An 11,653-nucleotide genomic window follows, 5' to 3' on the forward strand; every position below is an offset into this window, starting at 1 on the left:
TATTTGTGGAGTAGTATCGTATACTTGAGGTTCATATTCGGGTATGCAATAGTCAATGGCTTAGAAAAAATAGGGTTTACGGCTCAAGAGCAATAACTGGAATCAGGGTTTGGGTTTCAGTGCTTCAAAGCACTTGCAATATCAACAGGACTACTAAGTATTACAATATCTCGAGAAAGTTCAGAACACTTACCTGGTGTTAGCTTACTACACTGTACTCACTTCCAATCTCAACCGTCTCACTCCTCAACTACCTGTTTCCCTTTCCTACGTCTTGCCTCTTCTGCTCACATATTAAAAACATCTATCACTATTCAACTCATATGATTCTATTCAACACATACTTTTATCTACCCTTCGTTTCACCCAAATCCGATTAACGGATTGAAAGTTATGTAATGAACAAGTAAACATCGAATATATAGACCGACAGTCAACCAACAAGTCACATATAACACATAATACGTCACATAATCAATGATATATCATTTATAAAGAAGTTTCGGGTCATAAATAGGCTTTCTGGTATTTAAAATGATTTTTAAAACATTTTTCAGAATTAAAACGGGTCGTTGGATCAATTTTGGGGCAATAAATAGGGTTCGGTTGGCCAATTCTGGCTTCGAAACAATTTTATAATAATTATCGAGCCTTGGAAATAATTTAGAATAATATTTTAAAGCTTGAAACTATTTTTCGGAATTTTTAAATCATTTTTAAATAATTAAATCTAATTAAATAATTAATTAAAATCAATTAATAATTAATTAAATCAATTAATCAATTAATTTTCGAGAAGTAAGCTGCTCCCTTAAGTTGATCAAACAAATCATCAATACGAGGTAAAGGGTACCTATTCTTAATTGTTAATTTGTTTAACTCTCTATAGTCGATGCACATTCTCATACTTCCATCTTTCTTTTTCACAAACAGAACTGGAGCACCCCATGGAGATACACTCGGCCTTATAACTCCTTTATCCAATAACTCTTTTAGTTGCTTGGCCAATTCCTTCATTTCTGCTGGTGCCATATGATAAGGTGCCTTCGATACAGGTTCCACGCTAGGCGCTAAGTCGATAGAAAACTCAATTTGACGGTCAGGCGGCAATCTAGGAAGTTCATCCGGACTCAATTTGTACACAACCATGCAATCAAAACAACCTAACAATCCCTGAGTTGGCCGGAATTTGGCCGTGAAGTTTGCCAGTTTCCGGCGAACTTCGAAAATATTCAAAACACAACTCCTTCTCTATAGACCTCGTTGATTCATGAAACTTATACGACTGGATTGCAAATTTCACAGAGAACACAATCCACTATACCGCAACATCTATCTATTCCAGAATAAGAAACCCCCAAATTTCAATTAAGAACATTCATACGATTTATAAACCCTAATTTTGAAATTCGAAAATTAAACTCAAATTTGAACATGTTATGGAACTCCAAATCAGATGTATAATATATCAAAATCATCAGGAAAACAAGCTCTACAACATGCAATCATCAAATCATACAAACAATCATCCGAACAAAAATTCATATTTTTAATAAAATTAATTCAAAAATAAATAAAAATATAGAAAATAAACCTTGATTTCTGCAGTAAAACGAAGCTCAGAATCTGATAGAACACTTCAAATCCTTTGGATTGAGTACTCGAGCTTTGAAAACAGATCGGTAACGCCTTCGTTTTGCTGTTTGATTCTTAGAACAGTTTATGAAATTAGGGTTTTTCTCTGAAAATTATATAATTATCTGTCTGCAAATGATTTTGATATGAAATAAAATACGGGAAAAGGCTATTTATAATTACGGAAAATTAGTATCCCGTTGGATCATTCCGGATATAAAATGGTACATTTATTTATAAAAATTGATCCACTCGGTATCGGTTTTCGGGATAATTATCCAGATCAGTACAATTTGTACTGCGGTCTTGGTCTCAGCGCCTGGTTACACGTATTACGAGGTGATAATTGTGATAGTTTAATAAAAAGCTCCCGTTTATCTAAAATACGGGTTTTATTGATTTACCGAAACGAATATTGTACCGAAAATGTTGTGCCGGGACCCGCGCAGAACAAACCGTACGCCGGATCGAAAAAGTCGAAACATGGAATATGCTCGGAATATTACAATTAGGTTATGAAGGAGTTCTCGGAAGAGTTTCGGGTTCCAAAAACGTAACAACGGATGACGTCGGTTGGTTCCCGTTTTAATAAAATAGATTTTAAATACCCTGAAAAAGATTTTATAAATTTTATATGATTCTTATAAATTCATAAATCAACATAAAAATAATTAGGAGGATATGAAAATTATCTATATTTTATTTTGGACATATAAAAATTAAAATACTCAATTAATATTATTTTTGAATATCCAAATACAGATAACACTTAACAATTAATTCACAGAATAGATACTGAACACATATAATAATTATTTAATAGCAAAATAATTACACGATATATCCCGGATATTACAGTATTGTCTTTGAAAAATATAGTCATGATCAAATTCATGAAGCTGCTGATAGTAATGATCAGTTTATGGTACCTATCATTGATTAAGGCCCTCAAGTTCAAGAAAATAGAGAAATTCCCCATAAGGAACTGAGAAAATTCAACAACCTCATGAATCATAAGAAGTGCCACTAAGGCGACCTAATATTGAGAGAAAAAACATAATTCCTGATGATTATGTTATTTTTTATAAGAACGTGAAGATGGAATTGATGTTAAGGAAGATGATCATGTAAATCTTCAACTAGCCATGCAGAATCCTCATTCTCAAAAGTGGGTCGATGCCATCAATGAAGAGATACAAACTATGAAAGACAATGATATTTGGGATCTTGTCGAGGTGCCTAAAGGATCAAACCACATTGATTATAAATGGTTATTAAAATCAAAAGGGATTATGTTGGTAACATTGATATATATAAAGCGCGTTGTTATTCCCAAACAATCTAACAAGTAGAATTACAGAAGGGGGTTAAATGTAATTCTTGGTTTCTTTTTAATCTTTAAAACTTCTTGCAAATATAAATATAACTGTGTATGAATATGCTAAGTGCGGATTAGAATTATTCAAGTATTCAAAATACAAAGTAAGTAACAAAGATGTTTAAAAACTTTGTGGTGGATTTTTGTTTCCACCAGAGGTATAAATATAAATATAGAAAATCTCTGTGATGCAAAAAGCACACAACTGCTTATAAGTGATATTACAAAGAGAGAACTAAGAAATTCTTAACAAATTGTGCCTTAGCTATTTCTGAGTTCTTTCAGTCGATAATTTTCTACTTGCTACTATTGGTTTATATATTACCAAGTTACATGTGAAAAAGACAAACTAATAAAATTAACATGTTTAAGTCTAATCACATGTTTCTTCATTTCTCCATCCAGCATCTTTGAATTCTCCAAGTTAGCATGGAAAAGGAAATGCTTCTTGATCTTCATAATCCTGATTATAGGCTGCCACTGTTCTCATAAAACTACACAAGCATACGCGATCACAAGTAGTATAAGATTAAGTTAAGTTCGTTCCCACAGAGACTGGTTTAAACAGAATATGCACTTATGCAACAATATATGGTTATTATTCACTGCTAAGACAAGTATCAATTTTGAGTTGATTAACTAATTAAAGTTATTATACAAGAATGCGTTAACTAAGAGAATAAAACTGATTTACTTATATAAGATAAAACATGGGATTCTAACTTCATTAAATACTTCATTCAGAGTTTATGCCTTTAATCTTGGCATGTGATGGTGATGACAACTAATTAGATAATACGAAATTAGTATACGCTATCTTTCAATATATGTATACCCTACTACTAAACATTAACAAATAAGATAAAAGTTGAGCAGACACCAATTATGCTTAGACCCTATATGTCTATAAGATTTGGAAACATAACGGTTTAATGAGCAAGTTATCTATTGAGATTACATAGGGCAATGTAAGATGGTTAAAATTACACTATGAATCATGTATGACAACATACATAAACCTATGCTAGCATGGCAATTCTAAACATCTATATCCACTTTCGCTTCAATAAAGATTGACAAACGACTTAGATGTTAGCTACGCATCTAAGAAGAATAAGTACAACGATACTAGGAAATCATAAATCACCACAAACTAATGATTTAGAACAATCAACTATTAAAATCTATAAATAAATCCGCTAGAACCCCATGACAAAGATTAATTCATGATCAAACACATCGTCGCCATGGGTTCCAATGAAAATATGATAATAAATAAGTTCAGAATACTACGAGATAATATAAAAGTACTAGGGTTTAGAACAAATAAAAAACAAGCATCCAGAAGTGAAAATTTCTGCTATCTGTAGAATTTCTGCAGCTTTCTTCTTTTTCCGCTCCGTCCTTCATACAAAATTCCACGACTCCTTCCCAGACCTCTTATCAACATATAATCATTTAAAAGCTCATTTCCACCTCTGACTAGTGCCCTGCAATGACTCAATACAAAACACATCAAAAACACCAAATACTTGAGTGTGTTTCGCTCCATCTCATTCAACCCTAGACTACTCATAAAAATATGAGCCGACTACTAGCCATTTGACGCCTATTTTTATTCACAACTAGCAATGATATCCATGTTTTCCCTAGTTTAAAAATTCAGTGTTCCTACATCATTACGAGAATAGAAAAAATTCTAAATATAACCAAGTGATTAAATTCCAACAAACAAACAAGTATGAATATGATCTAGTTCAAAAGAAACCTATAATACTTGTAAAAAAACTTTGTTTCTGGGCATGCAAATCAATTCATTAGGACTTAATCATCCCTTTATTCGACATCACTACACTCAAATCAACAGCAACCTACCAATCAGAAATAACTTATCCTACGGGATCATGTTATATGCATGCAAATACAACTACATGGACTCACATAATAACATGAAAAAATATGCAAACAAATATGACCTATATGAACAATTATGCATAAATAATGAACGAACTACAACTAAACATGAAATATGAATCTATATGAACACGACACACAACTAATCCTTACATTATCACCCCCAAACATAAAATATTTAATATCCTCATTGAAGGTAATAATAAGGATACAAGGCATACCTAGTCGTCCGTGGGATCACCTTCCTCGGGTGGAGAATCAGGTGGCGGGTAAATAGTGCTCGCTCCAAATACAGGCCAATAGACCTCGACATCAGTGGCTCGAAAAGCAGTACTCAAAGCCTGTGTCAAATCCTGAGCAAAACGGTTGTGAATGTCATGCATGGCATTCATACGCCTAGTCAATATCCTGTATTGAGCATCTCCAAGTCCAGTCCTATCCCCTGTCTGTTGTGCACGAGAAGATCTAGCGGCTGCATGAGAGGATCTAGCAGCTGCCTGCTGTGCCTGAGAAGAACCAGGAAGATCTGGGTAGCCACCCTCAGAATCATAAATACTATAGCCCAACCCCTTCTCGCGGGGCCAACCATCATCCCATTCCTCCATCCGAGAAATCGTATAACCATCAATAGGGGCACTCGGCATCTGGAACTTCTCATGCTCAGACCACCTAACACCCACAGATGTGTACAACTTAGTAACAATAAAGGAATGAGGAATCGCCCCTGTCGTCCCCCCTCGCAGAAATCATAGCATGCTCTGATGAATAACATAACCAAGATCAACATACTCCTCATTCAGAATCCCCCACAAGAGTATGGCGCGGTCCACAGTGACCTCATGCGAATGCAAAGAAGGCAGAATATTAGCACACATAAACAAATTCCATGCCCTCGCATACCTGTTCATGGAAGAAGCAGGTAAGGTAAACGGCTTAGTACTGCCCACCTTATATTTCCATTATGTGCCTGGAACACATAGCTCTGCCAAGATATAGTCCAAATCCAAATCAGCTCGGGTCTTGCTCACCCAATCATCAGCACCCCTAGGTTTCACATGTTGATGCAGAACCCGGCGAACAGCAGCAGGCCGGTAATCCACAGTCAAACCCCGAACCACAGAAAATCCATTCTTCTCCGCCTTAGCATTGGCATAAAACTCCCGCACAATGCTCAATGGAACCACAGATGGTACCTCACAAAAACTCTCCCAACCTTTCTCAACAATCATCTCCAATAACTTCCCATTTTGATCCGTAGGCAAGAATCCCCTCCCCTTAGCCATCGGCTTAGACATTAATCTATTGAACTCTGCCTGAGCCTCCAGTGAAGTAAATCTGTTCTCTGTGCCACCCACACTAGACTCCTCGGTAGACGAGGGATGGGTGCTACTACTCCCTGTGGTTCGTGCTCTTTTGGGTGCCATAATCACAATTGATAGCGATTTAGGTGTAAGTATTGTATGTAGGAGAGGCTAGGGTTTGTGGGTATAAGAGATATGTTTGTATGAATGTAGATGTGTACATATATAGGACAGAGATATGAGGGGTGACGATTTGTTTCGGGTGTAGAAATAGGGTTAGAATTAGGGTAAAATTCGGGTTTGGGCTTGGGTTAATCTCATTTTATGTTTTTTTCACTCTTTTTTTCTTTTTTCCAGGGACCTCGCGCGGGCGCGCCGTGTAGAGCGCGGGCGCGCCGCACTTCTGAATTTTTTTTTAGTTTTTTGATTTTTTTTCTTTAGCAAAAATACAACAAATGCATGGGTTGCCTCCCACGAAGCGCTTGTTTTACGTCTTTAGTTTGACATGAAACTTCGAAATCAAGTTATCGCAAGAACGGCGCTCACCACCTCATGGTTCGCCGTATCCCCATAATAATGCTTCAACCTCTGACCATTTACTTTGAACGCTTGGTCCGGATGCTTATCAAAAATTTCCACAACTCCATGTGGAAACACAGTTTTAACAATGAACGGACCTGACTACCGTGACTTAAGCTTTCCTGGAAAAAGTCGGAGACAAGAGTTGAATAATAGAACTTGCTGCCCAGGCACAAATATCTTGTGCACTAACCTCCTATCATGCCATCTCTTGATCTTCTCCTTGTATAACTTGTTGTTTTCATAATCCTGTAGACAAAATTCATCGAGTTCATTAAGCTGGAGCATTTTCTTTTCTCCAGCAACTTCCGTGTCAAGATTCAGCTTCTTCAAAGCCCAATATGCTTTATGTTCTAGCTCCGCAGGCAAATGACACGCCTTACCATATACCAATTGGAAAGGAGACATACCTAGAGGAGTCTAGAATGCTATTTTGTATGCCCAAACAGCTTCATCTAGCTTCACAGACCAATCTTTCCTTGACGGACTCACAACCTTCTCCAAGATTCGCTTGATCTCTCGATTAGAGACTTCAGCTTGCCCATTAGTTTGAGGATGATAAGCTGTGGCCACACGATGATTCACATGATATCTTTCCATAAATGCAGTAAATTTGTGATTGCAGAAATGTGATCCCTCATCACTGATTATGACCCTTGGAGTACCAAAACGTGTGAATATCTTCTTATAAAGAAAATTGATCACCACCTAAGCATCGTTGGTTGGAAAAGATTTAACCTCGACCCATTTAGACACATAATCCACCGCAAAAAGAATATATTGATTATTTCATGATGAGACAAATGGCTCCATGAAGTCAATTTCCCAAACATCAAAGATCTCAACTTCGAGAAGCACATTGAGAGGCATCTCGTCTATCTTGGACATATTTCCAACTCGTTGGCAGTGATCACATCTCAACACGAACTGGTGAGCATCTTTAGACAAAGTGGGCCAGAAAAATCCCGCTTGAAGTATACGAGCAACTGTCTTCTCTCCAATATGATGGCCACCATACACAGTAGTATGACAGTCTCGCAAGATTCCGTCTCACTTTACGGAATGCACCTCCTGATTATCTGATATGCTCCCTGTCTAAACAAGAACGGCTCATCCCATCGATACCACTTCACCTCATGTAGAAACTTCTTCCTTTGAGCTTAAGAGAGTTTTGGGGGAATAACATTACTCATAAAATAGTTCACAATATCTGCAAACCATGGTTCTTCTTCTTACACCCCAAAAAGTTGTTCATCTGGAAAAGATTTATTGATCAACATCTTATCCTGCAATAATCTAATAACAGGTACTGTAGTCAAACTCTTTTTCAAACTCTCGAAAGCAGCCAAACATTCTTCATCAAATTTGAAGGGAACATCATTCTCCAACAGATTGCACAAGGGTTTATAGATTTTGGAGAAGTCTTTGATGAATCGCCGATAAAAACCTGCATGACCAAGAAAACTGCAAATTCCTTTAACTGAGATTGGTGGAGGAAGATTTTCAATAACCCCCACCTTGGCCTTATCCACTTCAAGACCTTTGATAGATACCTTGTGCACAATAATGATACCCTGTTGCACTATAAAGTGATATTTTTCCCAGTTGAGCACCAGATTGGTCTCAACGCATCTTTTCAGCACCAAGAAAAGATTATGCAAATACTCATCATAAGAAGTCCTGAACACAGAAAAGTCATCCATGAACACCTCCACATTAGTACCAATCATGTCTGAGAATATAGCCATCATGCATCTCTGAAAAGTAGCATGTGCACCACAAAGTTGAAAGAAACTCGACAGAAAGCGAAAGTGCCAAAAGGACAAGTAAAAGTGGTATTCTCTTGATCTTCTGGGGTAATATAAATCTGATTATAGCCCGAATACCCATCCAGAAGATAATAATACTCATGGTCAGCCAACATGTCAAGCATTTGATCAATGAATGGAAGAGAGAAGTGATCCTTCCTGGTGGTTTTATTCAGCTTCTGATAATCCATGTATACTCTCCATCCTGTGACTGCCCGAATAAGAATGAGCTCATTCTTTTCATTAGTAACAACTGTAATGCCTCCTTTCTTAGGCACATACTGTACTGGGCTCACTCATGAACTATCAAAAATAGAATAGCCGATCCATGCATCCAACCATTTAAGAATTTCATTCTTCACTACCTCCTTCATGATAGGATTGAGTCTCCTCTATTATTCAACGATAGGTTTACTTCCTTCCTCAAGGACAATTTTATGCATGCAATAAGAAGGTCTAATTCCCTTAATATTTGCTATAGTCCATCCGATTGCTGATTTAAATTCTCTCAGAATTCTCAAGAGCTTGTCTTCATCACTATCTGAAAGGTCAGATGCGATAATAACAGGAAAAGTAGATGCATCACCTAAAAATGCATAACTCAAGTGATCAGGCAGTGGTTTTAGTTCAAGTGTGGGAGCTTCCTCAATAGATGGTTTGAGACGCTCCTGAGAATTAATAAGCTCTGATAATCCAAGAGACTCGAATGGCAAGTCCAATCTCCTTTTCCATGGAGATGCATTCAAATATTGTAGTTGCTCTTCCCCTTCTTCATCTTCACTATCAGATTCCCATGTTAAGTCTCTCTCTAAGGCGTCAATCCTTAGCAACTGATTAAGCTCCGAATTCACTACAGAGTCGACCAACTCTACTTTAAAGCACCCCTCTTCATCAGTAGGGAATTTCATTGCATTGAAGACATTAAAGGTAATGTCCTGATCCCGAACCCTCATAGTAAGCTCACCCTTCTGAACATCGATCAGAGTTCAGGGAAGATGAGTTTGTCCACCTTAACCAATACATCCTCCACTACACCTCGCGGATAAGTGATTGATCGATCAGCCAGTTGTAAGGACATGTTTACAGGTGTTGGATCAAGCATACCAAGTTTCTTGAAGACAGATAATGGCATCAAATTGATGCTAGCTCCCAAGTCATACAAGCACTTGTCAAAAGATAAGTTTCCAATAGTGCATGGTATCGTGAAGCTTCCTGGATCTTTAAGTTTAGGAGGTAGTTTCCGTTGCAGCACAGCATTGCACTCTTCCGTTAGAGCAACGGTTTCCAAATCCTCAAGTTTAAGCTTCCGAGAAAGAATACCCTTCATGAACTTAGCATAGCTCGGCATTTGTTCTAGAGCTTCCTCAAAAGGTATGTTAATATGCAATTTCTTGAAAACCTCCAGAGACTTGGCAAATTTTTTATCGAACTTCTGCTTCTGAAGTCTTTTAAGATATGGAGAAGGCGGATAGACTTATTTATCTCCTGTATTTTGCTCAGGAGTAGTATTTTCAGTAGAAGTCTTCTTCGTTTCCGCTTCGACCCCCTTTTGATCGATTATTTCCTCAAGAATTTATATTTTCTGAAATTGACAAGGGCGCGGGCGCGGTTGATATGGGCGTGGGCGCGCCTACCTTCTAAAGAATTTTTTTAGATTCTTTGTTTTGATGATTTTTAGGGTTAACGACCTTTCTAGACCTCAAGATGATTACCTTTAATTGTTCCTTGACTTCCCTATTTCCTGGATTAGCTTCTAAATCGCTAGGAAGAGTTCCTTGTGGTCGGTTCAATAAAGCATTGGAAATTTTCCCTATTTGATTTTTTAGAGTTTTGATTGAAATCGATCGGCTTTTACACATCAGCCTCAACTCCTCCAATTCAGAGTTTTCATTCAAATATGGACCTGCACCTCCATGAGATTGTTGTTGCATTCCCTGTGGCTGAAATTGTTGCCTTGGTACAAACTGTTGCTGAAAACCAGAATGATTGAAAGGCTTATTTCCAAACTGCTGGTAAGGTTGTTGCATACCACCCTGATTATTGCTCCAGCTGAAGTTAGGATGGTTGCGGTTGTTAGGATAATAAGTGGCAGGAACTGGTTGCTGCGACCTCTGAAAGTTGCTCACAAACTGAGCTGATTCACTAGATATAGCACATTGCTCCGTCGCATGCGAACCTGCACAAAGGTCAAAACACTAGTTATCTGATGAACACCATAGTTGGTCAGAGAATCGACCTTCATAGCCAACGCTTTGAGCTGAGCACTGATAGTCGTACTTGTATCCACCTCCAGAATTCCTGCTATGCTTTGTGGTAGTCTCTAACTTGGATCCTGATATTCATTAGCAGCCATCATTTCAATTAGCTCATAAGCTTCCTCATAGCTCTTGGCCCATAAGGCTCCACCTAATACTGCATCTAGCGTGGGTCTCGACTGTATTCCCAAACCATTATAAAAGCAATTTATCACCATCCAGTCAGGCATTCCATGACGAGGACACTTCCTAAGCATCTTCTTGTAGCGCTCCCAAGCTTTACATAGAGATTCACCCGATTGCTGCACAAATTGAGTAAGAGCATTCCTAATTGCAGCTGTCTTTGCCATAGGGAAGAATTTAGTAAGAATTTCTTAGCAAGATCCTCCCATGTCGCAATAGAAACTGGTGGTAGAGAGTGCAACCAGCTCTTAGCTTTATTCCTCAGAGAAAATGGGAAAAGTCTCAGTTTCACAGCATCTTCCAAAATAATGTTGAACTTGAAGGTGTCGCAGATCTCGATAAAATCCCTAATGTGCATATTGGGATCTTCCGTTGGAGAACCCCCAAACTGGACTGAATTATGTATCATTTGAATCGTGTCAGGCTTGATTTCAAAGGTTTTAGCTGCAATGGCTGTTCTGACAATGCTAGACTGAATGTCATTGATTTTCGGTTGAGAATAATCCATCAACGCTTTCGTTTCTGCTATTGGTTTTCCCATTGCAACAAAAACTTCTTCTTCAACTTTTTCAACTTCTTCAAAAACTTCTTTTTCCTCTT

General features: G+C 37.6%; 1 non-coding gene across 1 annotated transcript; it reads left to right on the forward strand.

The window, feature by feature from the left end:
* The first annotated feature begins 11,098 nt into the window (after positions 1-11,098).
* On the forward strand, positions 11,099-11,205 carry LOC141675675 (small nucleolar RNA R71). The gene has a single exon (XR_012556317.1). It is a non-coding gene; the product is annotated as a small nucleolar RNA R71 (small nucleolar RNA).
* Positions 11,206-11,653: the final 448 nt, after the last annotated feature.

This window comes from Apium graveolens, chromosome 7 (genome assembly GCF_009905375.1).
Source record: "Apium graveolens cultivar Ventura chromosome 7, ASM990537v1, whole genome shotgun sequence".
Taxonomy (NCBI): domain Eukaryota; kingdom Viridiplantae; phylum Streptophyta; class Magnoliopsida; order Apiales; family Apiaceae; genus Apium; species Apium graveolens.